Genomic DNA, 25,729 nt, shown 5'->3' on the forward strand with positions numbered 1-25,729 from the left:
TTCATGATCTGAGAATGCCTGCCAAACGCACCCCAGCCCATTCTTATTCTTCTGATTATTTCAGTCTCATGATCCGGATCCGCAGTCACTACCTGCCCTAAGTAGATGTATTCCCTTACCACTTCCAGTGCTTCGCTACCTATCGTAAACTGCTGTTCTCTTCCGAGACTGTTAAACAATACTTTAGTTTTCTGCAGATTAATTTTCAGACCCACCCTTCTGCTTTGCCTCTCCAGGTCAGTGAGCATGCATTGCAATTGGTCTCCTGAGTTACTAAGCAAGGCAATATCATCAGCGAATCGCAAGTTGCTAAGGTATTCTCCATCAACTTTTATCCCCAATTCTTCCCACTCCAGGCCTCTGAATACCTCCTGTAAACATGCTGTGAATAGCATTGGAGATATCGTATCTCCCTGTCTGACGCCTTTCTTCATAGGGATTTTGTTGCTTTCTTTGTGGAGGACTACGGTGGCTGTGGAGCCGCTATAGATATCTTCCAGTATTTTTACATATGGCTCATCTACACCCTGATTCCGTAATGCCTCCATGACTGCTGAGGTTTCGACTGAATCAAACGCTTTCTCGTAATCAATGAGAGCTATATATAAGGGTTGGTTATATTCTGCACATTTCTCTATCACTTGATTGATAGTGTGAATATGGTCTATTGTTGAGTAGCCTTTACGGAATCCTGCCTGGTCCTTTGGTTGACAGAAGTCTAAGGGGTTCCTGATTCTATTTGCGATTACCTTAGTAAATACTTTGTAGGCAACGGACAGTAAGCTGATCGGTCTATAATTTTTCAAGTCTTTGGCGTCCCCTTTCTTATGGATTAGGATTATGTTAGCGTTCTTCCAAGATTCCGGTACGCTCGAGGTTATGAGGCATTGCGTATACAGGGTGGCCAGTTTCTCTAGAACAATCTGACCGCCATCCTTCAACAAATCTGCTGTTACCTGATCCTCCCCAGCTGCCTTCCCCCTTTGCATAGCTCCTAAGGCTTTCTTTACTTCTTCTGGCGTTACCTGTGGGATTTCGAATTCCTCTAGGCTATTCTCTCTTCCACTATCGTCGTGGGTGCCACTGGTACTGTATAAATCTCTATAGAACTCGTCAGCCACTTGAACTATCTCATCCATATTAGTAACGATACTGCCGGCTTTGTCTCTTAACGCACACATCTGATTCTTGCCTATTCCTAGTTTCTTCTTCACTGTTTTTAGGCTTCCTCCATTCCTGAGAGCCTGTTCAATTCTATCCATATTATAGTTGCTGATGTCCGCTGTCTTACGCTTGTTGATTAACTTAGAAAGTTCTGCCAGTTCTATTCTAGCTGTAGGATTAGAGGCTTTCATACATTGGCGTTTCTTGATCAGATCTTTCGTCTCCTGCGATAGCTTACTGGTTTCCTGTTTAACGGCGTTACCACCGACTTCTATTGCGCACTCCTTAATGATGCCCATAAGATAGTCGTCCATTGCTTCAACACTATGGTCCTCTTCCTGGGTTAAAGCCGAATACCTGTTCTGTAGCTTGATCCGGAATTCCTCTAGTTTCCCTCTTACCGCTAACTCATTGATTGGCTTCTTGTGTATCAGTTTCTTTCGTTCCCTCCTCAAGTCTAGGCTAATTCGAGTTCTTACCATCCTGTGGTCACTGCAGCGTACCTCGCCGAGCACGTCTACATCTTGAATGATGCCAGGGTTCGCGCAGAGTATGAAGTCGATTTCATTTCTAGTCTCACCATTCGGGCTCCTCCACGTCCACTTTCGACTAACCCGCTTGCGGAAAAAGGTACTCATTATCCGCATATTATTCTGTTCTGCAAACTCTACTAATAATTCTCCTCTGCTATTCCTAGAGCCTATGCCATATTCCCCCACTGACTTGTCTCCAGCCTGCTTCTTGCCTACCCTGGCATTGAAGTCGCCCATCAGTATAGTGTATTTTGTTTTGACTTTACCCATCGCCGATTCTACGTCTTCATGAAAGCTTTCGACTTCCTGGTCACCATGACTGCATGTAGGGGCATAGACTTGTACCACCTTCAATTTGTACCTCTTATTAAGTTTCACAACAAGACCTGCCACCCTCTCGTTAATGCTATAGAATTCCTGTATGTTACCAGCTATTTCCTTATTAATCAGGAATCCGACTCCTAGTTCTCGTCTCTCCGCTAAGCCCCGGTAACACAGTACATGCCCGCTTTTTAGCACTATATATGCTTCTTTTGTCCTCCTAACCTCCCTGAGCCCTATTATATCCCATTTACTACCCTCTAATTCCTCCAATAACACTGCTAGACTCGCCTCACTAGATAGCGTTCTAACGTTAAACGTTGCCAGGTTCAGATTCCAATGGCGGCCTGTACGGAGCCAGGTATTCTTAGCACCCTCTGCAGCGTCACAGATCTGACCGCCGGCGTGGTCAGTTGCTTCGCGGCTGCTGGGGACTGAGGGCCGGGGTTTGATTGTTGTATTCATATAGGTGATTGTGGCCAAGTACTGCACCAGGGTGGCCAATCCTGCTCTGGTGAGAGAGTGCGTTACCGGTTCTGGTCACCGGGATCAGGCCGCACTCCACGCCTGTTTGTGCAATTTTCTCAACACACGTTTTTTTTTTGTATTTTCCGGTGGAGAATTGCGCGGCACCGGGATTTGAATCACGGTCCTCTTGCACTGGAGACGGATACTCTACCGTCCCCGCAGGAGTTAAATTAAAAATTAATTTATGGGGTTTTACGTGACAAAACCACTTTCTGATTATGCGCGCCGTAGTGGAGGACTCCGAAAATTTCGACCACCTGGGGTTCTTTAACGTGCACCTAATTCTAAGTACACGGGTGTTTTCGCATTTCGCCCCCATCGAAATGCGGCCGCCGTGGTCGGGGTCCGATCCCGCGACCTCGTGCTCAGCAGTCTAACCACTGAGCAACCACGGCGGGTCCCGCAGGAGTTGTACGCCTCATTTAACCTACAGTGGTGCCCTATTTGATCAGTCAAAGTGGAGCAATCTGAGCTCGGTTATACCGCATGGATGGCACTCGGCTAGAGAACCTGGTATTTATTACCTGCGCATGTGTGGCCACACATAATTGAGGATATATAATTTTTTTTTTTAGGAGGGTTTCCGTCCCCACGTCAAACAAAGCGTGTTTGACGTTTTTAAACATTTTTCAGTGTCATTTTTTCTGTAAATGCGTTTTGTTCTGTTGTTCTTTCCACGTGATGTACCAATCAGCGAATAAAAAAAAAAAACAGGATGGCCGACTGGTCTAAGGCGCCAGATTTAAGCGCTGGTCCTCGAAAGAGGGCGTGGTTTCGAACCCCACTCCTGACAAGTTTATTCATTATTTTCTTTTTGCAGTTGCGAAAACAGTTTCGAAGCGCTGCACTGTCATGATGTTATTCGGATTTCAAGAAGTCACATGAAGGAGTGTGTCACCAGCATAATGAAAGTACCTTACAGCAAGACACCTCGTGTATCATGCGTGGACATTGCGCAAACGCATGATACTGTAACATAATCTTGATGCTCCTATAACAAGTCGCTTGAACATAAAAGCTACTCGTCACCTGAGCGGGTCATGACAATAAGAAGCAACGCCAGCGTACTTGTGTTGTATGCCTCATTTTCAATGAACACAGGTGATCTCGTTAAGCTGGCATGAATCTTCGCCGGGGTTCCAAATTGCCACCAATTTTACAATCACTTGCCAGGTCGGTATAGTCAGGATGGCCGAGTGGTCTAAGGCGCCAGATTTAAGCTCTGGTCCTCGAAAGAGGGCGTGAGTTCGAACCCCACTCCTGACAAGATTATTCATTCTTTTCTTTTTGCAGTTGCGAAAACAGAGTTTCGAAGCGCTGTACTGTCATGATGATATAATGAAAGCACCTTACAGCAAGACACCTCGTGTATCATGCGTGGACATTGCGCAAACGCATGATACTGTATCCATCTTTCCTCAATCCATACTGTATCCATCTTTCCTTAATCAAATGGTTCTCTCTTCATAGCGAATCTAGGTGCTAATAACCTTCTCGGCCGGACAGACAGGAAGCTCCATCACCGAGATGCAATACTCTAAGATACCATACGTGTTTGGAATGACGTTCAAGACGAAAAACGTGCTCCCGGAATATTTAATCACATGAAATGTTTATCTTTCGCATTCTGCTTTCTCTTCTCTAGGTTCTTGTGTTAAATATTTTCGTGTTTCCTCATGCTGCCTTTAGCACACAGTTACATCGATACTTGCGAAAAATTATGAGGTACAGCTACTAAAATTTGCCAGCAACATTTCCTGTGCAGCGGATCAAGGTTTCATTGAAGTGTACCTAAAATTTTCTTGGTTTTGTTACAGCTGGTGGTGCAATGCTGTATTTATTTCACCTTAGACTAAGCTTACTTGAACTTCTTGTGAACTAGAAGTGCGGAAGTTATTGTGCTGCCATTTTATTTTGATTGCATTTGTTTTACCATCATTACTTGCTGCGCAAGATATCTATGCTGTGACAAGCACTGTGCTTAGTTGAACTTTCTCTAAAGTATTCGTTAGCATGTTTCAACTCTTTACATTTTATTTTATATTCCGTCTTGTTTGTTTGTTTCTTTCTTTCTTTCTTTCTTACTTTCTTTCTTTCTTTCTTTCTTTCTTCGGACTAGTCGATCTTTGGCATGTATTATTTGTTTAAGAGAGGTTTGCATCACCTATGAAGCAAACTTCTCCCATATACGCAGTAAATTCCTAGAGAAAAAAACAAAAAAGCAGAAAAAAACCCTCTATGGCAAGCACGAATTTGTTATATTGACACGTGTACTTATCTTTATCGGGCGACCACGCTTCGCCGCCTAACAAATGCTATCACACAGCGCGGGACGCGCCTGCATGTATCCGAAGTTTCTGGAAAGTTATCGATGCTTCTATCTGCGGTCTGTTGTCGCCGAACCTTGTGTTATCTGATTTCATCGCCCGACGCGAATGGCGTAGAACTATGTGGAAGGCACGCGGGTCCCAACGATTAGTCTGGAACATTCGATGACTGCTCTATAAAAGCCGACGCGCTTGACCCGCTGATCAGATTTTCGACGATCGCCGACCGTGTTCGCAGCTATCGTTGTGCTATAAGTGCAGCCTCTTTTGTGGGCACAGGTTCGCCCAATAAAAGTTAGTTTTGTGTTCCACAGTATTGCTACTGTGTTCTTTGACGTCACGACCACGTGACATCTGGTGGAGGTGCTTTTTGTCCATGTACCGGACGCCCCCGACAAGCCGTGATCCAAGCCCGGACCGCAAAGAGAGCACCAACGTAGTCCTGGACGAGCGAGCAAGCCGTCGTCTACAACAGCTGCCCCCGGAGCACGGACTTCTACCTGAGAAGCCCAAGAAGATTGTGGCCAAGACAACCACGATGGCTGCCCCAGTGTCCCCCATCGTACTTCAACAACCCAGGGAGCCCCCTACCTTCCGTGGAGCTACGTCAGAGGATCCTGAAACCTGGCTCGAAACCTTCGAAAGGATCTCGACCTTCAATAACTGGACCTCTGAGGATAAGCTACGACACGTGTACTTCTCCTTGGAAGATGCCGCGAGGACTTGGTTCGAAAACCGGGAGTCCACCCTAGCAACATGGGACCTATTCCGCAGTAACTTCCTGAGGACGTTCACGAGCGTTGTCCGAAAAGAAAGGGCCGAAGTTCTGCTGGAAACCCGAGGCCAACTACCCAATGAGACCATCGCCATCTTCACAGAAGAGATGACCCGTCTTTTCCGGCACGCCGACCCGGAAATGTCCGAAGAGAAAAAAGTGCGTTTCTTGATGCGAGGCGTAAAGGAGGAACTTTTCGCCGGAATGGTAAGAAGCCCACCGAAGACCGTCGACGAGTTTCTTCGTGAGGCGACGAGCATCGAGAAGACACTGGAATTGCGGAACCGGCAATTCGACCGCCGCACCAAGCCAACAAGCTACGCCGGAATTCAATCACTGGCCACGGACGATCTGTGCGAGACCATCAGGGCCATTGTGCGCGAAGAACTGCGCAAGGTCTTGTCATCGTCGCGGCCTCAAGTGGCCTCGATCGCCGACGTCGTGAAAGAAGAGGTGCACCGATCGCTTGGAGTTACTGAGGTGCAACCACAAGTACCGCAGCCTCAGCCAGAAGCGATGACTTACGCCGCCGTCGCACGCCGTCAAGGTCCCCCTCCGCGACCGCGCCAGGGCCCTGCAACGCCCCAATTCCGTCGTCCGCCGCCGCCGCCAGTACGACCACCCGTCGCCCAGCGCACCTACGCGAGGAAGACGGACATTTGGCGCGCCCCCGACCACCGCCCGCTCTGCTACCACTGCGGCGAAGCCGGCCATGTTTACCGCCGATGCCCATACCGCAACCTGGGATTGCGAGGGTTCGCCGTCGATGCACCGCGCCCTCGGGAAGGTGAACGCCCTCGTGACATCGCCGACTACCTCGCCGCTACTCAGTGGAGCCCTCGACGACCATCCCGTTCGCCGTCACCAGGCCGCTACCTGTCACCACAGCGCCGACCATACACTGGCCCAGCCCGGGGCCGGTCCGTCAGCCCGTATCCGGAAAACTAAAAGCAGCAACCGATGGAGGTGCGGTTGCTGTTCGTCGAACTGACGAAGATCCTCCGCCGCCGACGAAGACGACGAAGAGACCATTTCGACGACATAACGACACGCCGCCGTCCCGACGAAGTCTGGAAGCCAAAACTACACCGACGAAAGACGACTTGACGACGCGACGTTCCAACTTCAGTTCAACACGACGCAGCCGTGATCCAACGCCAAGACCTAACTGCAATGCCAGACAAAGAACAACCGACCTCGACGTGCTTCTCGACGGCCACGCAGTCACCGCCTTAGTAGACACCGGAGCCGATTACTCTGTCATGAGTGGACCCATCGCAGCCCAATTGAAGAAAGTTAAGACTGCATGGGAAGGCCCGTTAATTCGGACCGCTGGAGGACACCTAATCACGCCGAGTGGTATCTGCACGGCAAGAATTACCATTCATGACCGGACTTACCCTGCCACCTTCGTTATCCTGCAACAGTGTTCACGAGACGTCATTCTCGGCATGGACTTCCTGAACCAACACGGCGCAATCATCGACCTGAAGTCGAAGTCAATAACGCTGTCGGAAGATCAAGCGATACCGCCGGAGAGCTGTCGCAGTCACCACGCCTTGAGTGTGCTCGAAGATCAAGTGAGCATCCCGCCTCGCTCCAGCATTTTTATTTTGGTCGGCACCGAAACACCCACTGACGTAGAAGGCGTCGTCGAAGGCGACCAACGTTTGCTGCTCGACCGTGAAATTTGCGTCGCAAGAGGGATCGCTCGACTGCACGGAGGAAACACGAAAGTGTTGCTGACAAACTTCAGCCAGGAGTTCAAGCACATCAACAAGGGCACGACGATCGCATACATCGAGGAAATTCAGGAGACCAGCGATGCCTTTGTCCTCTCGGATTCTGTTGCATCTACCCCGACGACCGTAGTTCCCGAGCCAGACTTCGACATAAATCCAAGTCTCCCCGTGATTAAGCAGCAACAGCTCAGAAGTCTGCTTCGACGATACAAAGACTGCTTTTCGACGTCATCGAGGATTCGACAAACACCAGTCGCAAAGCATCGCATAATAACCGAAGAGTGCGCTCGACCACTACGCCAGAGCCCTTACCGAGTTTCGATGCGCGAACGCGAAGCTATAAGACAACAAGTCGACGAAATGCTGCGCGACGACATCATCCAGCCGTCCAAAAGCCCGTGGGCGTCTCCAGTTGTTTTAGTGAAGAAAAAGGACGGAACCCTACGTTTCTGCGTCGATTATCGTCGACTGAACAAAATCACGAAGAAAGACGTATACCCACTCCCACGGATAGACGACGCATTGGATCGGCTCTGCAATGCTAAATACTTCTCATCGATGGACCTCAAGTCTGGCTACTGGCAAATAGAAGTCGACGAAAGGGATCGCGAAAAGACCGCCTTCATCACGCCAGACGGCCTCTATGAATTCAAGGTTATGCCATTTGGACTGTGCTCGGCGCCTGCAACGTTCCAGCGCGTGATGGACACGGTTTTAGCAGGATTGAAATGGCAGACCTGTCTTGTTTACTTGGATGACGTCGTCGTCTTCGCCGGAAATTTCGACGATCACCTTAAGCGGCTTGCGACAGTATTAGAGGCCATCAAGTCATCAGGGCTCACTCTGAAGCCGGAAAAGTGTCGCTTCGCTTACGATGAGCTTCTATTCCTAGGCCACGTCATCAGCAAATCTGGAGTACGCCCCGACCCGCAGAAGACAGCTGCCATCGCAAAGTTCCCGCAGCCAATCGACAAGAAGGCAGTGCGCAGATTCCTTGGCATGTGTGCCTACTATAGGCGCTTTGTCAAGGACTTTTCACGCATCGCGGAGCCGCTAACACATCTAACGAAATGTGATGTCGAGTTCAAGTGGGAAACGCCGCAGGCCGACGCATTTCAAGAACTCAAACGACGCATGCAGTCGCCGCCGGTACTTGCGCACTTCGACGAGGACGCCGATACTGAAATCCACACTGACGCCAGTAGCCTAGGCCTCGGTGCCGTCCTAGTCCAGAGGAAAGACGGACTTGAACGAGTGATATCTTATGCTAGCCGGTCGCTGTCAAAAGCGGAAGGCAATTATTCTACGACTGAAAAGGAATGCCTCGCCATCATTTGGGCTACAGCAAAATTCCGCCCTTACCTCTATGGCAGGCCATTCAATGTCGTCAGCGACCATCACGCGTTGTGTTGGCTAGCTAACTTAAAGGACCCTTCAGGACGGCTGGCGCGGTGGAGCCTCAGATTGCAAGAATATGACGTCACCGTAATATACAAGTCCGGAAGAAAACACTCTGACGCCGACTGCTTATCACGCGCCCCCATCGATCCCCCGCCGCAGGACGACGAGGACGACGACGCCTTCCTTGGAATAATAAGCGCGGAAGACTTCACTAAACAGCAGCGAGCAGACCCGGAGCTAAAAGGCCTCGTCGAGTACTTGGAAGGGAACACCGACGTTGTCCCTAGGGCATTTAGGCGCGGGTTGTCTTCGTTCACGCTACAAAACAACCTGCTCGTGAAGAAGAACTTCTCACCAGTCCGCGCCAGCTACCTTCTTGTTGTACCGTCAGCGCTGCGTCCAGAAGTACTGCACGCCCTACACGACAATCCAACCGCTGGGCACCTTGGATTCTCCCGGACGCTGTCGAGGATACAGGAAAGGTATTACTGGCCGCGTCTGACCGCCGACGTCGCCCGTTACGTCAAGACATGCCGAGACTGTCAGCGGCGCAAGACACCACCGACAAGGCCAGCAGGGTTACTACAGCCGATCGAACCTCCTCGTCGACCATTCCAGCAGATTGGGATGGATTTGTTGGGGCCGTTTCCGACGTCAACATCCGGGAATAAGTGGATCGTCGTGGCGACGGACTACCTCACCCGCTTCGCTGAAACTAAAGCTCTACCAAAAGGCAGCGCAGCCGAAGTGGCGAAATTTTTCGTCGAGCACATCCTGCTGCGACATGGTGCCCCAGAAGTCCTCATCACCGACAGAGGAACGGCTTTTACAGCAGAGCTCACCCAAGCTATTCTGCAATACAGCCAGACAAGCCATAGGAGGACAACTGCCTACCACCCGCAGACGAATGGTCTCACGGAACGCCTGAACAAGACCCTCGCCGACATGCTAGCAATGTACGTCGACGTCGAACACAAGACCTGGGATGCAGTCCTGCCGTACGTAACATTCGCTTACAACACGGCGGTGCAAGAAACAACACAGATCACGCCGTTTAAGCTGGTTTACGGCAGGAATCCGACGACGACGCTCGACGCCATGCTGCCGCACGTCACTGATGAGGAAAATCTTGACGTCGCTAGCTATCTCCAGCGCGCCGAAGAAGCCCGACAGCTCGCCCGCCTCCGGATCAAGAACCAACAGAGGACCGACAGCCGACACTACAACCTCCGACGACGCTTCGTCGAGTACCAGCCCGGCGACCGTGTTTGGGTATGGACCCCGATACGCCGACGAGGACTCAGCGAGAAGCTACTGCGACGCTATTTCGGACCCTACAAGGTCATCCGACGTATTGGCGCTCTGGACTATGAGGTCGTGCCAGACGGCATTTCGCATTCACAGCGGCGCCGCGCACGATCTGAAGTGGTCCACGTGGTGCGCCTTAAACCCTTTTACGGACGCTGACGAACTTCGTTATTTTTGTTGTTTTCTTTGCTACGAGTGCTTTTGTGTATTACTTTCGTTTGTTTGCAGCATCGGGTCGATGCTTTTTAAGAGGGGGGTATTGACACGTGTACTTATCTTTATCGGGCGACCACGCTTCGCCGCCTAACAAATGCTATCACACAGCGCGGGACGCGCCTGCATGTATCCGAAGTTTCTGGAAAGTTATCGATGCTTCTATCTGCGGTCTGTTGTCGCCGAACCTTGTGTTATCTGATTTCATCGCCCGACGCGAATGGCGTAGAACTATGTGGAAGGCACGCGGGTCCCAACGATTAGTCTGGAACATTCGATGACTGCTCTATAAAAGCCGACGCGCTTGACCCGCTGATCAGATTTTCGACGATCGCCGACCGTGTTCGCAGCTATCGTTGTGCTATAAGTGCAGCCTCTTTTGTGGGCACAGGTTCGCCCAATAAAAGTTAGTTTTGTGTTCCACAGTATTGCTACTGTGTTCTTTGACGTCACGACCACGTGACATCTGGTGGAGGTGCTTTTTGTCCATGTACCGGACGCCCCCGACAAGCCGTGATCCAAGCCCGGACCGCAAAGAGAGCACCAACGTAGTCCTGGACGAGCGAGCAAGCCGTCGTCTACAACAGCTGCCCCCGGAGCACGGACTTCTACCTGAGAAGCCCAAGAAGATTGTGGCCAAGACAACCACGATGGCTGCCCCAGTGTCCCCCATCGTACTTCAACAACCCAGGGAGCCCCCTACCTTCCGTGGAGCTACGTCAGAGGATCCTGAAACCTGGCTCGAAACCTTCGAAAGGATCTCGACCTTCAATAACTGGACCTCTGAGGATAAGCTACGACACGTGTACTTCTCCTTGGAAGTATTGCTACTGTGTTCTTTGACGTCACGACCACGTGACAATATCTTTCTCGTCTCTTCTTACAATGATTTGAACTGTTCTTTTTTTCATTTGCGAATTGAGCTAAGTAACAACGCCAATGCAGCTTGTTTAACGTCTGAGCTCGTTATCGAAAACACGCGTGAAACATTCGGCCTATAGTAGCGTGTATACAGCGCAGTGGCGATGTTTACCGTGCGTTGGGGCGCGTATCCATGGCCTTAACGAAGACTGATCAGAATACCACCCCGCTCCTGCTGCCCTTGGAACTGAAATTATTCTTCGTTGAGCAAAGGCTGTTGCCTAATTTCCTCTGCGCTATGCTTAGACCCAACACTAGCATCGTTAGAAAATTCTCGCGTTCGTGCTTGATGCATATGTAAACACGACTAAACGCACGCGCCTATTAGGAAATAAGCGTCCTGATTTGGGCGGTGATCCAGTCGAGGTAGTCTTTCTAGCTAGTGCAGCGAAAGCGAACGTATTCGCACTCACGACGCATGCAAAACTTGACAGACTCCTCGTGTTGTCATTTTTTTTAACTAGTGGCTCATGTGCCTGCTCATAGCTGAAGGACCAATACCTGAGTGAATGAGTGACATTTGTTAATGCGAATCAAAATTGAGCATAGTTACCTTCGCACATAGTTTTAGAAAGAGCCATGTATTTCCCCATGCGTGGTGTCTTCCAACCGCAGGCATAGCTGCATGGCAAAATTTCTTTACCACAATAGCACTTGTCTATAGATTTTTCTACTGAATTCACCTAGTCTGATATTGTGTCCCTGCAATCGGTATTTTTTTTAATCACTGGAAGAAATTGCTTAAAATCTATTTTACAGTTCCGAGTTTTAACTATAACCTTCTTTACACTCCGCTTGATGCCCTGCCCAAGCAGACTTCCCGCTTACATCTGTTCAAAGTGCGATTATCATATACGTTGCATGACAATCTTCTGTTATTCTCTAAATATATTGTGATGACAACCTGAAATCCTTATTACAGTCTATCCTCAACTCTTCTCACGCATTGTATGGCTACATCTGTTCTCAAAAGCGCAGCAATGGTCTTGCAACTGTTACAGTAATAATAGGGAGATCTCAGATTTACGCCACTTTAAGCCGTTCTTAGCTGCGTAAATAATAGCACGCTCCATGCTCGCGAAAAACGGACTTAAATAAAAGGCAACATCGCAATCTATTCATCACCCCAGAAATGTTTTTTCCTTCATCAGAGTTTCCTTTTCATTTCGTTCTAGTTGCGCTTCGCGACTCTGCCTTTCATATAGAAAGAAAAATGATTTTCAAAATCAAATATATTATTCAGCCAGCGCTTTGCATGCTTCTCAAATATCCATTTTAGCTTTGCCGATTTCACCTGACGTCTTCGTCTACAAATAGCCGCGGAGTCTGCGGTAACGTTGTTACGCATTTTCTTGTAATACGTTCGAAACTGCGTTTGCCATATCCTCTAAAGCCATTACAGCTAAAAGTGAGCTGCGTGGTAAAACCATTCCTGAGGATTCTGCAAATGAACCGAGCTCCCACCAAATGGCACTTTTTTTCTATTTTCAAAAAAAAGCGACTTTCTTTTCCTGTGTCTTATACTCCATGGCGCTAAAGTGATGAATATGATTCAGAAGCTACACATTGCGTCAATCAGGAGACGTATTCCGAACGACGTCTGTATGCGTGCACAAGTTATGAGCGCAGCCGTACACGTATGTTCGCGTATCCCTCGGTAATTCTCTTGCTGGAGCGGCGGAAGGTCTACTCAAGGCCAACGGGCGTCAGTAAAAGCTGTGCGAGATTTACGAGGGGTTTCATATAACTTTGTAATTGTGTACTGCCAAAAGAAGATGGAGTTGAAACGGAAAAGTAATTTTGCGTCGTCCTCTTGTTCCCGCATATTGGGTAATTGTGCGATAATTATTAATTAGCTATTTAATTCACAAGACATGGATAATCAGTTAACAATTGCTGTATCACAGAAAATACATTGCAAGTTACTGTTGTGTTGATGTGCTGTAGTTACAGGATGGTTTAGCCTGGTGATCGAGGGGGATAAATGCTCAGACTGAACGTGTCTTGTAGTGTCAGGAATATTCACCACCTTTCAAACAGATTAGTGTGTCTTAGAAACGTAAGAAGGCGTGAAGCTTCCTTGAGAAGGGTTAGAGTGCACGCTTTTAGAAACACTAGGTGTTGCAAGCATCTCTCACCGCAATAGCACGGGCACGACTACAGAAAGTGGTCACAGGGTTCGTATGGTTTGCAGTGTTCATGTTTATAGGACAAAGAAACGGTTTGATTTATCCTGTCTGAGTGCAAGATGTACAGAATGCAGAATCTGTACGTCCCATTTTGAATAACCAAGAAGGTGTATAGGCAGATCCTGTCCTTTTCAAAGCAGTAGATAGGCTTCCTTTGTATGTAGCTGAGGGCGCATGTGTCCAAAGCAAGAGAAAGTGGGAATGGATGTCGGATTCCGTGACTTGATTGCTTTTTTGCTAATCTGACTTTAGGGAGACGTAAGAGTGCTGGATATTCAGGAGCATTACCTTCGTAATTCCCAGCAATCCCTATGTAAGAGGGCATTGACTCAAACTTCTGTGTGAAGCCTTTGTTGTTGAGAGATCTTTGACGAATGATAGTGACTTTCGTGTGAACTTTTAGGACGGCAAACCGCGACTAAATTGTTGCAATGCAGACTTCGAGTCTGTAAGGGGCATGACATCCTGTGCACGCAAAGTCTTTAGCTTTCGTAGCGCAGCAACTGCTGCCACATCCTCGACAACCACTGGTGAGACCAGATGGTCCAGCCGGCCAGACAATGAAGCTTTGAGGGAAGGTATGCAGAACTAAGCTGGCGCAGCTGACCTCGTCAGCTATGACAGACACATCTGTGTAAAGTCGGAGGTGATTCTGGCAATCCGCGGCCAAATGCTGATCCACAACGAGGGCCCTTCCATCTCCACTTGGAATAAGCTGTTTTTGAAGGCATGGGGCGCTATAGCGCAAAACTGTTGTGATTTTATCCCAATCTCTTGGCGTCAAATTTAGGTAACCACCGAACAACGCAACAGGCGGTGACCCACAACGTTCTTTGAACAGCCCAATCAAGTTATCTCGTCCTTTAAAGCAAATAACGTTTGTTTAATTTCAATGCGAATGACACTGCCTGCCTTGTATGTTTTCCTTATCTGTTAGGTTGACAAGAAACGAAAAGTGCGCAGAAGTGGAGAGGGTTTTAATGAGGCCGAGCTTCTGCAGTAACAGTAGACAAGTGGACGAGGAGATTGGTGCCGACGCTTGCGATTGGTCCGCTTCCCCTGGCTAAGCGTGCAGTTGCTGGTCGAAAATCATGGCGGCGTGCAACGAGAAGATAAAAAATGCTGGCTCTCCCGTAATCGAGAGTAGATGCAAGCATGAAATGGCTACCGGCAAAGCAGATTCGTTGAAGTAATTACGACGATTACTCACAACCATCTCACAACTATCACGACCATATCACATCCATCCGCGGCGCGCCGGACGCTGCCGGCCTGGTCACGCAGCGCGGCGTGATCTTTCGGAGGAGGTGGCGCAGAACCCGCGCCTCGGAACACACGGACCACTAGCGTTGAAAAGAGCACAGGCAATCCTGCATTCGGGCGAAAAGATGACAATCAAGTGTATGCTGCGCTGTATCTGCCCTTTGAACGTCGTTATTGGAAACAAGTTAAACTTCAGCGTACAATAACCTACAGCTTGAGTGATATTGTGAACAAACATTAGGAAGAAATCAGAAGCAGTATATTTTTAACATGTTTAGGTAGCAACTAGTGCATGTAATGCGGTTCTCTGCAAAGGGTTGGAGGCCAGAGGCTGAATTTTCTTAAATTTTGACTGGTTTCCCTAATGATCTCGTTTTGCGTTGGCAACAATGCCGGGATGGTCTCGTTTCATTCTCGCCCATTCTCTTCTTCAGATCCCGGATAACGGCTCTGGATGTTGGCTCAAGGTGCCTTAAGGCTCACCAACAACGGGAGCTAAAAGCATTTCATGCTTATAATGCCGCTGAAACAGGCCCTCAGCGGAAACGAGTTGGCAGAGTGATGTCGTGTACGTGCCAAAAGGGCTCGATAGCGTTATACTGCCCCTAGCCGGCAACTCCGAATACACAATGTCAGAGCGATCAGCGGACAGCCATCTCCTATTCCTCTTAGAAAAAGGCCGTGTCCGTTTATTGCGATATCGCGAAAAAAAAATCGGTTTTGTTGGGCATGTTAATGCATCTGTAGTGCACACGTCCCATTGACGTGGTGAGCTTTCGCGGTTTTCTGGCCTCGTGTGACAGACACGTGAGGTCAGCGTAGACCAAAAAATTGACCACTATAGTAAAGGGCTAATGGCGAAAAAGGCATGCAATCGAAAATTATTTTCCCTTGTTCTTCACTTTCCTTTATTTCCTTTGTCTCATCTCCCTCCTTCTTTTTAATTCTGATATTTCGGAGGCATGTCTCCGAAAAATCGTGGTGAAAGCCAATTCTCTCCTCAGAATACTGTGGCAAAAAGCCGTGCTTCTGCACTGCTGAGTAACACTCAAACACGACTGTGACATGTGTGAGGTGTTGTGGCCGACTATCTGTTTCAAATTCGCTGATAGTCTAGGGATTTCTGCACAGTTGTAGCCATTGATAACTGGCAGGTTTAAGTCGCACAATCGCAAAACTAGCCTGAAAGAGACTAACATTATTTGTTGAGGTGTAGATATCTAAGTAATATTCAGCACCTATTCCGCAATTAGTGGTGCAAAAACTTAATCGCCGAATAAACAGTGTTGTCTTTTCTCAATTGATTTGAGAATTCCTTCGTGCAAATATCCTGCAAGGACACTTCGGTCAAACATAAGTATAGATAAAAAGCAACAATAAGTTGTCCTGTCATAATGTCATCTGTTCGCGTGTCTACCTTAAGCACGAAGGTTGCGTAATCTAATGGGGTCTACATCATGTGCAATTCTTGGCAACAAAGAGTACACACAAAAAAGTTTTTAAAGAAAGTACGGCAGCACGTTACACTCCTGTAATACGTGAAGTCGAAAGTGCGCTGCACACGTGGCAATCTAATTAATTGTACTTTTGGCAAGTATGCTCAACCATAGCGTACTATCGAAGCCTGCTGCGCAATCCGCTAGACCCGAAGCGAGCGTCCTCCATCGCCGTCTCTATCGCTTCGCAGCACGTTTGTTGATCTGAGCGGGGGTGGTCGAGTAGTATGCGGACACTCCCGTAGCAGGTGTAACGCTTCACACTCAAACCTGGGGTTGAGGTATTCTGCTGGTGTTCAGCTAGAGGACATGTTTATTTTGTCTGCTGCTGGAGATCTGATTGGCTGCGCTGGGGTACGCGTCAGACGGACACAGGAACCCACTAGCCAATCGGAACTTCAACAGCAGACGAAATGAACATGTCCACTAGGTGGATACTTACAGAATAGGTCCCCTGTACTCATCGAGATACACAATGCTTACTAGTGTGCAATATGTTGCAGAAATTTGATATCTGCTCGAGTATGGCGCCCTCGCATCCAATATGCAGGGTCCAGAAATGGTCCCTGCATATGCAGGGTCCAGAAACTCGGGCAGCGAGAGAAATGGATGCCAGTTCGCACCTACCCACTTTGACCATGCACAGCGGGCCCACTACGAGTAGGGATCGAGCACGATAGCGAGATTGCATACCCACTAGCTGTGTCATAAGTTGAGCATGTAAGCTTTGTAATGTGGTAATAAATGTCACTTATGTATCTGGTTACGTCGCTTCTATACCATAGTGTACATATACTCTCAGCAAAAGTTTCAAACTACGTTTCAAGTAGCCCTCTGAGGCTGCGTCCCCGATTCAGTCGACCTGATATTTTTTGCTGCTTGTATACTGCGACAGTATGGAAAGCTCAGTGGGTGCTGAAGAGGCTACTTTGCCAACATATTACCTCAAATAAAGAAAGCGAAAACGCTAAACGAGAGAACAGTATAAGTAGAAAAAAAAATATGCAGATCCCAGACACTGTGGTAACAGTGTAAGCAAAGCTTTTTATGCTGCTTGCTTTGGCTGACGGTAATTAGGGGTGACGTCGACGACGAATGTTAATTTCTTCAGCGTTCAATCTAATACGAGGGTGATGAGTGGATCTTAAGCGTTACCTTGCGTGCACCACTGCTGTTTGTCTGCGTAGTACACGGAACACACGGTCAGGCGTGTTTGCTTGAGGCGTAGTTGTGCGTCAATGTTCACATCTGAGAAGGTTAGCATTCACATTGCTTCACAGGACACTTGGCATCGTGGCAGAAGTGTTAAACTTTGATTGAATTGTGGGGCTGTACGCGCCAAAACCACACTCGAATTAGGAAGCATGCCGTACTGGTGCACTCCGAATTAATTTTGAGCCACTGTGGTTCTTTAACGTGTGCGTAAATCTAAGTACACGAGCGTTTCTGTATTTCGCCCCCGTCCAAATGCGGCTGCCGTGGTTGGGATCAGACACGTGAGCTCGAGAAACGCTATAGCCGTAGAGCTACCGCGGCGGGTTGAGTTGACGTACGACCACTTCTGTAGTCGTCTAGGCGCTTTCGTGCTTTAATTTAGCTTTGCGTCTGCTCGTCATGCGTCAGTTGTCTCCTTGACAAATTTGCGTGGCGTTTATTTTTCAGAAATAGTGTAAACGTACCGTACCAGGCCTCGAAGTTAAACTTAGCCAGTTTCTCTGCAATTGCTGTCGTGTCTTGTATAGTTGCGTTTCTTTGTGTTCCCTATTGAAACATCCATACGTCCCATAACTCCCATGTGCAATAGTACGATATGAAACATATGTAAAACTGAGGTTGGACAGCGCGAATAAGACAAAGACACGAGGAAACAAATACCACAGACAAGCGGTGACTGCCAACTGGAAGTTTATTTGAAATTCTCCAGCCATTTGATACCTTTTTCAGCATACGCATGCGGACATGAGTCGCAAATAGATCTGCAAAATCAGCTACATCACAATCTTTCATGCAAAAAAGCTGTTTCTTCTTGCGACAAGGTAGGAGAGGGAATGCTTACACATTTATCTCCTTCCTTTCTAATGTAATAAGCCTCTATTATTTCCCTTTCCCTCTTACCTTTCCCTTTCTCTAGGAGTTTTGTTTTTTCAGATATGGGAGTGCAGGGTCACTTGCTACAATGTCCTGCTAAATTACTCCCATTGCCATTCTTTAGGTTACTGCTGTGCTGACAAGCTCTGTCACTGAGACACTGTTCCGTTTGCCCTATAAAAGTTTTTCCACAACTCAGCGGCATCTGATAGATAATGTTGGGCCTGCAGTCCGTGAAATGATATTTATGATTTGTGGTGCACAGGGGTCTTTCTAGCGTTTTTATACGATTGCATATTGAGGAAAGCTTGCACGGGGCACTGAAAAGCAAAGTAACATTATGTATACTCGAAACTTTCTTTAGATTGTGTTCCAACTTGTGAAGGTATGACACCACCTGCCTGGTCTCTTGTCTTTATTGTTTTCTTTATGTGTTGGTTCCGAACTTATTCTTTTTTTTCTTTCTGCAAGATGGCTTCGCATACGGAAGTGATGACAGAACGTTTCGAATAGACATAATGTAAATTCGCTTTTCAGAGCGCGGTGAAAGCTTTCCTCGATATACAATCGTATGAAAACGCTAGAAAGGGCCCTGTGCACCACGAATATGAAATCTTGTTTCATTGACTTCAGGCGCAACGTTATCTACCAGTTACCGCTGAGTTGTAGCAACACTCATATAGGGCAAGCGGGACAATGTTTCAATGACAGAGCTCGTCAGCACAGCAGTAACCTAAAGAATGGCTATGGGAGTCATTTGGCAGGGCATTGAGAAAGTTCCCCTGCACTCCCATATATTAAAAAAAGAACAGAGGGAAAGGAAAAAGTTAGGGGGAAACGCAAATAACAGAGGCTTTTTACATTAGAAAGGAAGGAGATAAATGTGCAAGCGCTCTCTCTTTTGCCTTGTCGGAAAAAGAAATAGCTTTTTTGCATGAAAGATTATGATGTTGCTGATTTTGCAGATGTATTTGCGACTCATGTACGCACGCCTGTCCTGTAAAAGGTATAAAATGGCACGTTAGTAGAAAGGTAAGCGCTGGAGTTTCTGGAATGTTGTTGTAGAGGATCACGGATAATTACAGCTGTCAAAAGGGTATTCTGACGATGCCGAGGGAGCTGCAGAGGGCATTGTGCACATTCGACGCGGTGGAAAGGTCCATACTAGTTTCTCGCATCGTCTTTTCTCTGTCACGCTCCTGCCATGTCTATACACGCTCTGAACCACCTTCCGACGGGGCGTGCAAGGCAGTGACAGCAGCAGCTGTGGAAAAGTAGAAGGAAGTGGCAAATGACGCTCCGCTTCAAAACCGTTTCGGTTGCTATGTCCGCCACACAAGTAGCATATGACACATTGTCTTTCTCTTTGTTGATTTTTTCGTTTTCCCATTTCTTAAGGGAATGAGGTCCTTCCGTGCAATTCGGATGCAGCAGCGACCAGTGTTAGCCAGATGCCAGCAGTTAGCTTACAAGTTCTTCTTCTTCTGTTCTTTTTTTCTTCGATATTGTTTAGCTTACGGAGAATGAGAGCATTGTGGTATATCTTAAGACTGCCTCAGCCAGGAAAGAGGAGCTCTGTGTTAACATTCTCAGCAATTTCGTCGGCCGATAATCCTTTTGTGATTGTTCACAGGCCATACAGGGAGGATGCGAGACTGTACGTTGCTTGAAGCGAGCAGCACGAAAAAATACTCAATAGGAACGCTAGGAAGACGGACACAGCACTGAAAGAAGTTTATCGCCCCCCAATCACACTTCGTATCAAACCTTTTTACGTGCTCCTCGCCTAAACAATGGAATACTAAGTCGCCCACTCAATCGTTCTTCAGAACTATATGTTGCCATTTCTCTAAGTTGTCGTTTTTCCTGTTCTTGTAATAACGACGTCAAATCTACATATATCGATCCTTCCTTTCGAACGATGAATAACTTGATAATGCTTATGGGCATGTACTTAAAAAGGCACGATCAAACCGTGATACATTCATAAGCCTACAGCGCTTGTGCAATGAAGATTCTCCGTTGCCTCTTATAAAAGAATAACAGTAGCGAAACACGAAACCATCTTATCACCAGGGTTTATTCAAGATGGCCAAGAATGCCGAACAAAAAGATTGCTGTCAGGACAATATTGAAAGCGAGATGCGGGTGAAGCTCCCCACGACGACAGCAAGCATCTACGATGATCGATGGGGTATCCCGTCCTCGGGGACGCATCCTAACGGAACGACGCAACGCGAATTACTTACAATAGTACCCAAGTGCATGGCAGCGAAATAAAGGTGGCCTTTCGGAAACTTCCTAATCTGGCTGTCTCACAAAAGAATGCGAGGGCAGTTTAGGTATTTGTATCGCGCTAGTTCTTGCCACATGTCAGCATGCAAGATAGAGCAGCGAAACGCTAGAAGATGCGATCATAAAAAACGGCTCACCTACGTGTGAAGAAATAGGCGCGTCTGATTGTCACTGCTATAAAGGTGATAAGGCGTTTCCCGTCGTGTGTGTCTCACTCTAGTCGCAGTAATCCTGCTGAGGAAACGCTTGGTTGCTGATGAAGTGATTGATGTGTCTGTGCAATGGGGCATGCTTCCGCCCCCCCCCCCCCGGTCTGGCAAATCAGATCGCCATGTTTCCCCCCCCTCTCCCCTTTATAAGCCATACGCAAGAACAGTGCAATCACCGTTTAGCACTGTAATCATTGCACGCGCTCCCGGTTTCACGACTATTTAATAACAAAAGTAGCCTTCAAAGTTTCTCACTCGTTCAACTAACAGTCTTGTATCACATGGATCATTATACTTATGTGATTGTGACAGCCGCGCTAAGCATAAGCGAAGCGCGCACAAACTTCATCTGTGACTGTCAGATTCATTAGAAACGCAGAGGCAGCCGTCACCGTTTTTTATGAAGTTCTTCTGAGAAACGTCGAGAACTTGTATGTTTGTGTTAGAATTATTTTTCTTTTAGTTTTGACGGCATATAAGTATACGTAAACATTCAGTGATATAAAGTCATCTGCTTCGATAAGACTTTCGAGGCCTCATAAATTTAAGTTAACCACACCTTCTCGAGAAAGAAGTGGGAAATATTTATTTAGGCACCCCGAGTTTTAAATTGTTACAAGCAGAATTAATTGGAATTTCACTAATTCATACATCTAACGCCGCCAGTAAAAGGGACAAACCATTTACCATGTTCATGGTCACAGATGGAACCTGCAGGACTTTTGTAATGTATTTCAAGGTAAATGTAGTGCCATTACTTATCACGTTTCTTTTGTCGACTTTTTTTTGCGCCGTATGAGGCCCGTATGCTTAACGGAGAAATGTTCGTTCTGCTTCGTTATTCGTATTTAAAGCGCCAGCTTGTGTGATCGTGCCCCAGAATCAAACCGCGTCATTAACACCGTCGCCGCTAACCACTCCACTCCGCGAAAAGCTAGAGCACGTGTGTGAGCTCTCCGGCTTTGTGAGATCTTACTTTCTAACGTTCATTAGTCACTTCTGATCGCCGAACATAAGGATCAAGCGTTTCCTAAATTGGTCGTAAACCATCGAGTGACCAGCACGATATCACTATAAGAACCCAGTTACCATGTCAACAAAAAAAAGAAACAATTTAAATATACAAGGCAACATGACGCTTCCGTTTCACTTTCGTCAACAGTCTCCTTGTGGAAAACGGCCGGGACATTTCAACGCGCTATGACGACATCCACGGCTGCAGTTGCTTATCCCGACCAACGATCAGCCTTGCTACCGGCGCCCTGTTCGCCGCGGATGTACAGCTGCTTCTCTGCAGGACCCCTCCTCCCGTCCTACCTCTCTTTCGTTTGCGAGCTTTGCTCTTTCGTCGCCGCAAGTGCCGGTGGTGCGTGATCGATCTGATGACGTGAGGTCGTAATAAATGCGGTCTGTATCCGTTGCTTCCATCCCGGAGGCAGCTGCATCCGTCATGACGAGGGCAATTTTCCCGCACAAATACAAGGCAGCTTTCCGCAGCCCCGGCTCAGCTTTTAGCGAATGCGGAGACCATAGCGTGTGCTGGATGGCGCAAGAGAGATTAAGCGGGCTGCTCTCTGAGCTGTGCCGAGTGAGGAAGTGTGGACGCCGCGTGTGCCTTAATCTCCTTTGTAGATAAGACACGTCGTGCAGGTGGGCTGTTCGTACGGAGCAACGTTGTGATGAGAGTTTGGAACGTCGCTCAGTAGAGGATATTCTAGTTGGCATATGCTCTTCGTCATTACCTCCCGCTTCCCTTTGCTGTGATGCCAAGAGAAATCAAGGGGAAGGCTGCGCTTTAGCTGGAACAGTACCACCACCGGCATGAATACATACCACAGAGAACGAAGCTGACACCGAGCGGCCCTGTGATTACTCATTCGGCTATTGCGAAAGATGCATGGCGTGCACGTCTTTGGTTCTGTGTAATATCAGTAATTATGATTATTCTTTCCGTAACTCGAGCAACGCTGCCGTTACGCAATTTAGAAGGAGCTTCTGTAACGTGGCCGGTGGTTGCGTGCTGTATAGCGACCATGACCCTCTGGTCACGATGCTCAAGCCCACGTGATTTTCCAGTCACATACTTGACTGGCTGAATCTTAGCTTCTTCAAGTCATATTCAGGTGTCATATGCAAACGCTTTTCGCAATTTCGCGCTTCGCAGAATAACGCAGTGTAGAAGTCAGATGACAGAGGCGATTAATCGTGCTTATAATTTGCTCATACTAAGTGCCACCTATAACAGCGAATGTAAATGCTTCGAGGAATTGTACAGTTCAACATTTATTTATTTCTGCTTCCGACATTATTGAAAGCAGAAGGCGATAAAGGCCCTTCGGGCAATACACAAGGTTCCGCCCCGCTTAGGGCAAGATGAATTCTTGCTCTTAGGCCGTGCTTGATGACATGAAGATGCATAGCGTGAAAGAAAATCACAGAACAGTCTGCTGATACGCAGCAAGATACGCTGTTGATCAAGACAGTCTGTTGATATGCACCAAGAGGCAAATGGTCGAACGGCGTCAAGGTATGTGATGAAATTCGTCATAAACGCAGCTCCACCTTTCCTAGAAGGGTGAGGGACTGAACTACGATGGCAAAAAAGAAAACGGCCTTCAGTGCCATGCGTCGCACTTCGCGTTTGGCATTTCCTTAACAACAAATGACACTAGCCGTCAAGGGCTATCCCAAATTTTGCCTTGCCATAGCAATAAAGTTCAAGCGCGCTAAAATCTCATCTAGTTTATTAAGACTGTGGATTATGGAAACGTTCCTTCTTGCTACAGTGCTTTATTGCGTATAGCGCTGTCATTCTACCGTCACCGCTACCATCTCCACCACATGCCAGCTTTGCGTGTGCTATAGCCAAGCTGCGTCAGCTGCACGCTCAGTAGGAACAAGCTTGCAAGCTCAAGGCTATAGTAGACAACTCGAGCTGTAGTAGTTATCGTAAAGTGACAGTGTGCGACGCTAAAACACCCGAAAGCCGCAAACAATGAACCGTGGACCCGCAAATTCATAAGCTATGTCGCCACGGGTTCAAACGTTTAATCACCTCAAGGAACTTATCGTTCTTTTTTGTGCCTAAAACGCGGAAGAGTCGACAGCACCATGCTTACGCCTCTCTACACAATCGCGAACGTTACTGCGATTTCATATCAACGAATACAGCTGAAAAGATTTCTTGATTCACTGCAGCTTTCACGCGACACACCTAATATCTTACACTACAATACCAATACATGCACTTTCTATTTATCACTGAAAAAATATATCACAGGCCGGCGTGGCACACCCGGCACAGTCACAGCGTAAGCTGGAGGAGCAGTTTCCATAGGCGCTCTGTTTTCGGCAACACGCACTAGAGGGTCTTCGCAGCGAAGTCTCTTTGCGTCGTTTTCGCGAGAACAATTTTAACTACGTGCCCTGTGTCGACGACGAGCTACTACTTGTGCTGCTCTCTGCACAGTGGTCTGCGGAGCCAGACGATGCCTTGTTGCAGCTGCGCGCGAAGCTTTAGGATTCGCTTCTTGAGCAATGGTTCATACTTTGCGAGGAGGCGCCATAAAGCGCACCGAACAGTAAATACACATATCGAGAATAGGTGGCATGCAGGTCACATCCCTCGACCCGTAGCACGATACAATGCTGTTGATGATGATGATGATGAGGAGGAGGAGGAGGAGGAATATTTATTAGCATCTACTTTGATACATGACGCTAAAAAATAGTTACCTAGCCTACTTGAGTTAACCAGGTTCAGGTAATCGCAGTATGCATCTACTACACACATCTCCTATATGTCGGAATAGCCGGTGGAATACAACGCAACTCAATGCAGGAGGAAGAGCAGGAAAGGAAAGGAAGGAAAAGTAGGGAGGTCAACCGGAAGCACGTCCAACGCAAAGTTTGCACGTATCGACGCTATGGGGTGCACATGTCACATCGTGGGACTTGTCGCACGATTCGATGTTGACGACGCTGCTGCTGAAAACGATTATGATTTATTAGCATCCCCTTTGAAATGGCGCAATGGCAAACAGTCACCAAGGCTGCTTGACCTAATCAGGTATGCTATACATGTTTTTCCTCCTACCTTTCTTGTACACTTCTCCTTAATCTTCCTCTTTTTTTACTCAAGACACTCCATCCATTTCTCGGTTGGTCTCCCAGAGTGCGTAGGAGCCACATACTTAATAGGAAACACAAATAATCTTGCACCGCTACTTACGCTGGATGGACGGATGGATGGATGCTGTAAGCGTCCCCTTTGGAAGGGGCGGTCAGTCGCACCACCAAGCTCTTGTTAATATATTGCCTAATGTCCTACCTAGGACTAAAAAAAAACAAATAAAGAAAAGGAAAAAAACACGTAGAATTGATATCACCAAACTTTCCTAACCACCCGCTGTGGTTGCTCAATGGCTATGGTGTTGGGCTGCTGAGTACGAGGTCGCGGGATTGAATCCCGGCCATGGCGGCCGCATTTCGATGGAGGCGAAAGGCGAAAACACCCCTGTACTTAGATTTAGGTGCACCTTAAAGATCCCCAGGTGGTCAAAATTTCCGGAGCCCTCCACTACGGCGTGCCTCATAATCAGAAAGTGGTTTTGGCACGTAAAACCCCATAATTTTATAACTTTCTTAACCTCTATTGGGATATTTTTCTACGCTTCCGTTGTTTGTCGTTTGACTACTTTTCTTCCACCAATCATACAATCCTCTCTCACTAAACTATATGGCTCACATGTTTAATTTCCCCCTGCCCTCGCTGAATCCAAATGCGTCAAGAAGGCCAGGGGCGCCAAAATCGACCACTCGGCCGATATCATCACATTCTAATGAAACATCCTCCATCGTTTCCCTAGCTTTACTGCAGCCAACACATGCTTTTTCTTTCTTGCTGTATCTGGCTGTATAAGTGCGTGTTCTAAAGTGTTCAGATCTTGCCTCGAA

At 47.6% G+C, this 25,729-nt stretch overlaps 1 protein-coding gene and 1 non-coding gene across 4 annotated transcripts in view; both read left to right on the forward strand.

The window, feature by feature from the left end:
- Positions 1 to 25,729, forward strand: part of LOC129387747 (defensin-like) — a 328,772-nt gene that overhangs the window by 203,630 nt on the left and 99,413 nt on the right. The window lies entirely within an intron of this gene.
- Positions 3,729 to 3,812, forward strand: TRNAL-UAA (transfer RNA leucine (anticodon UAA)). The gene has a single exon. It is a non-coding gene; the product is annotated as a tRNA-Leu (tRNA).

The sequence above is a fragment of the Dermacentor andersoni genome, chromosome 2 (genome assembly GCF_023375885.2).
Source record: "Dermacentor andersoni chromosome 2, qqDerAnde1_hic_scaffold, whole genome shotgun sequence".
NCBI lineage: Eukaryota > Metazoa > Arthropoda > Arachnida > Ixodida > Ixodidae > Dermacentor > Dermacentor andersoni.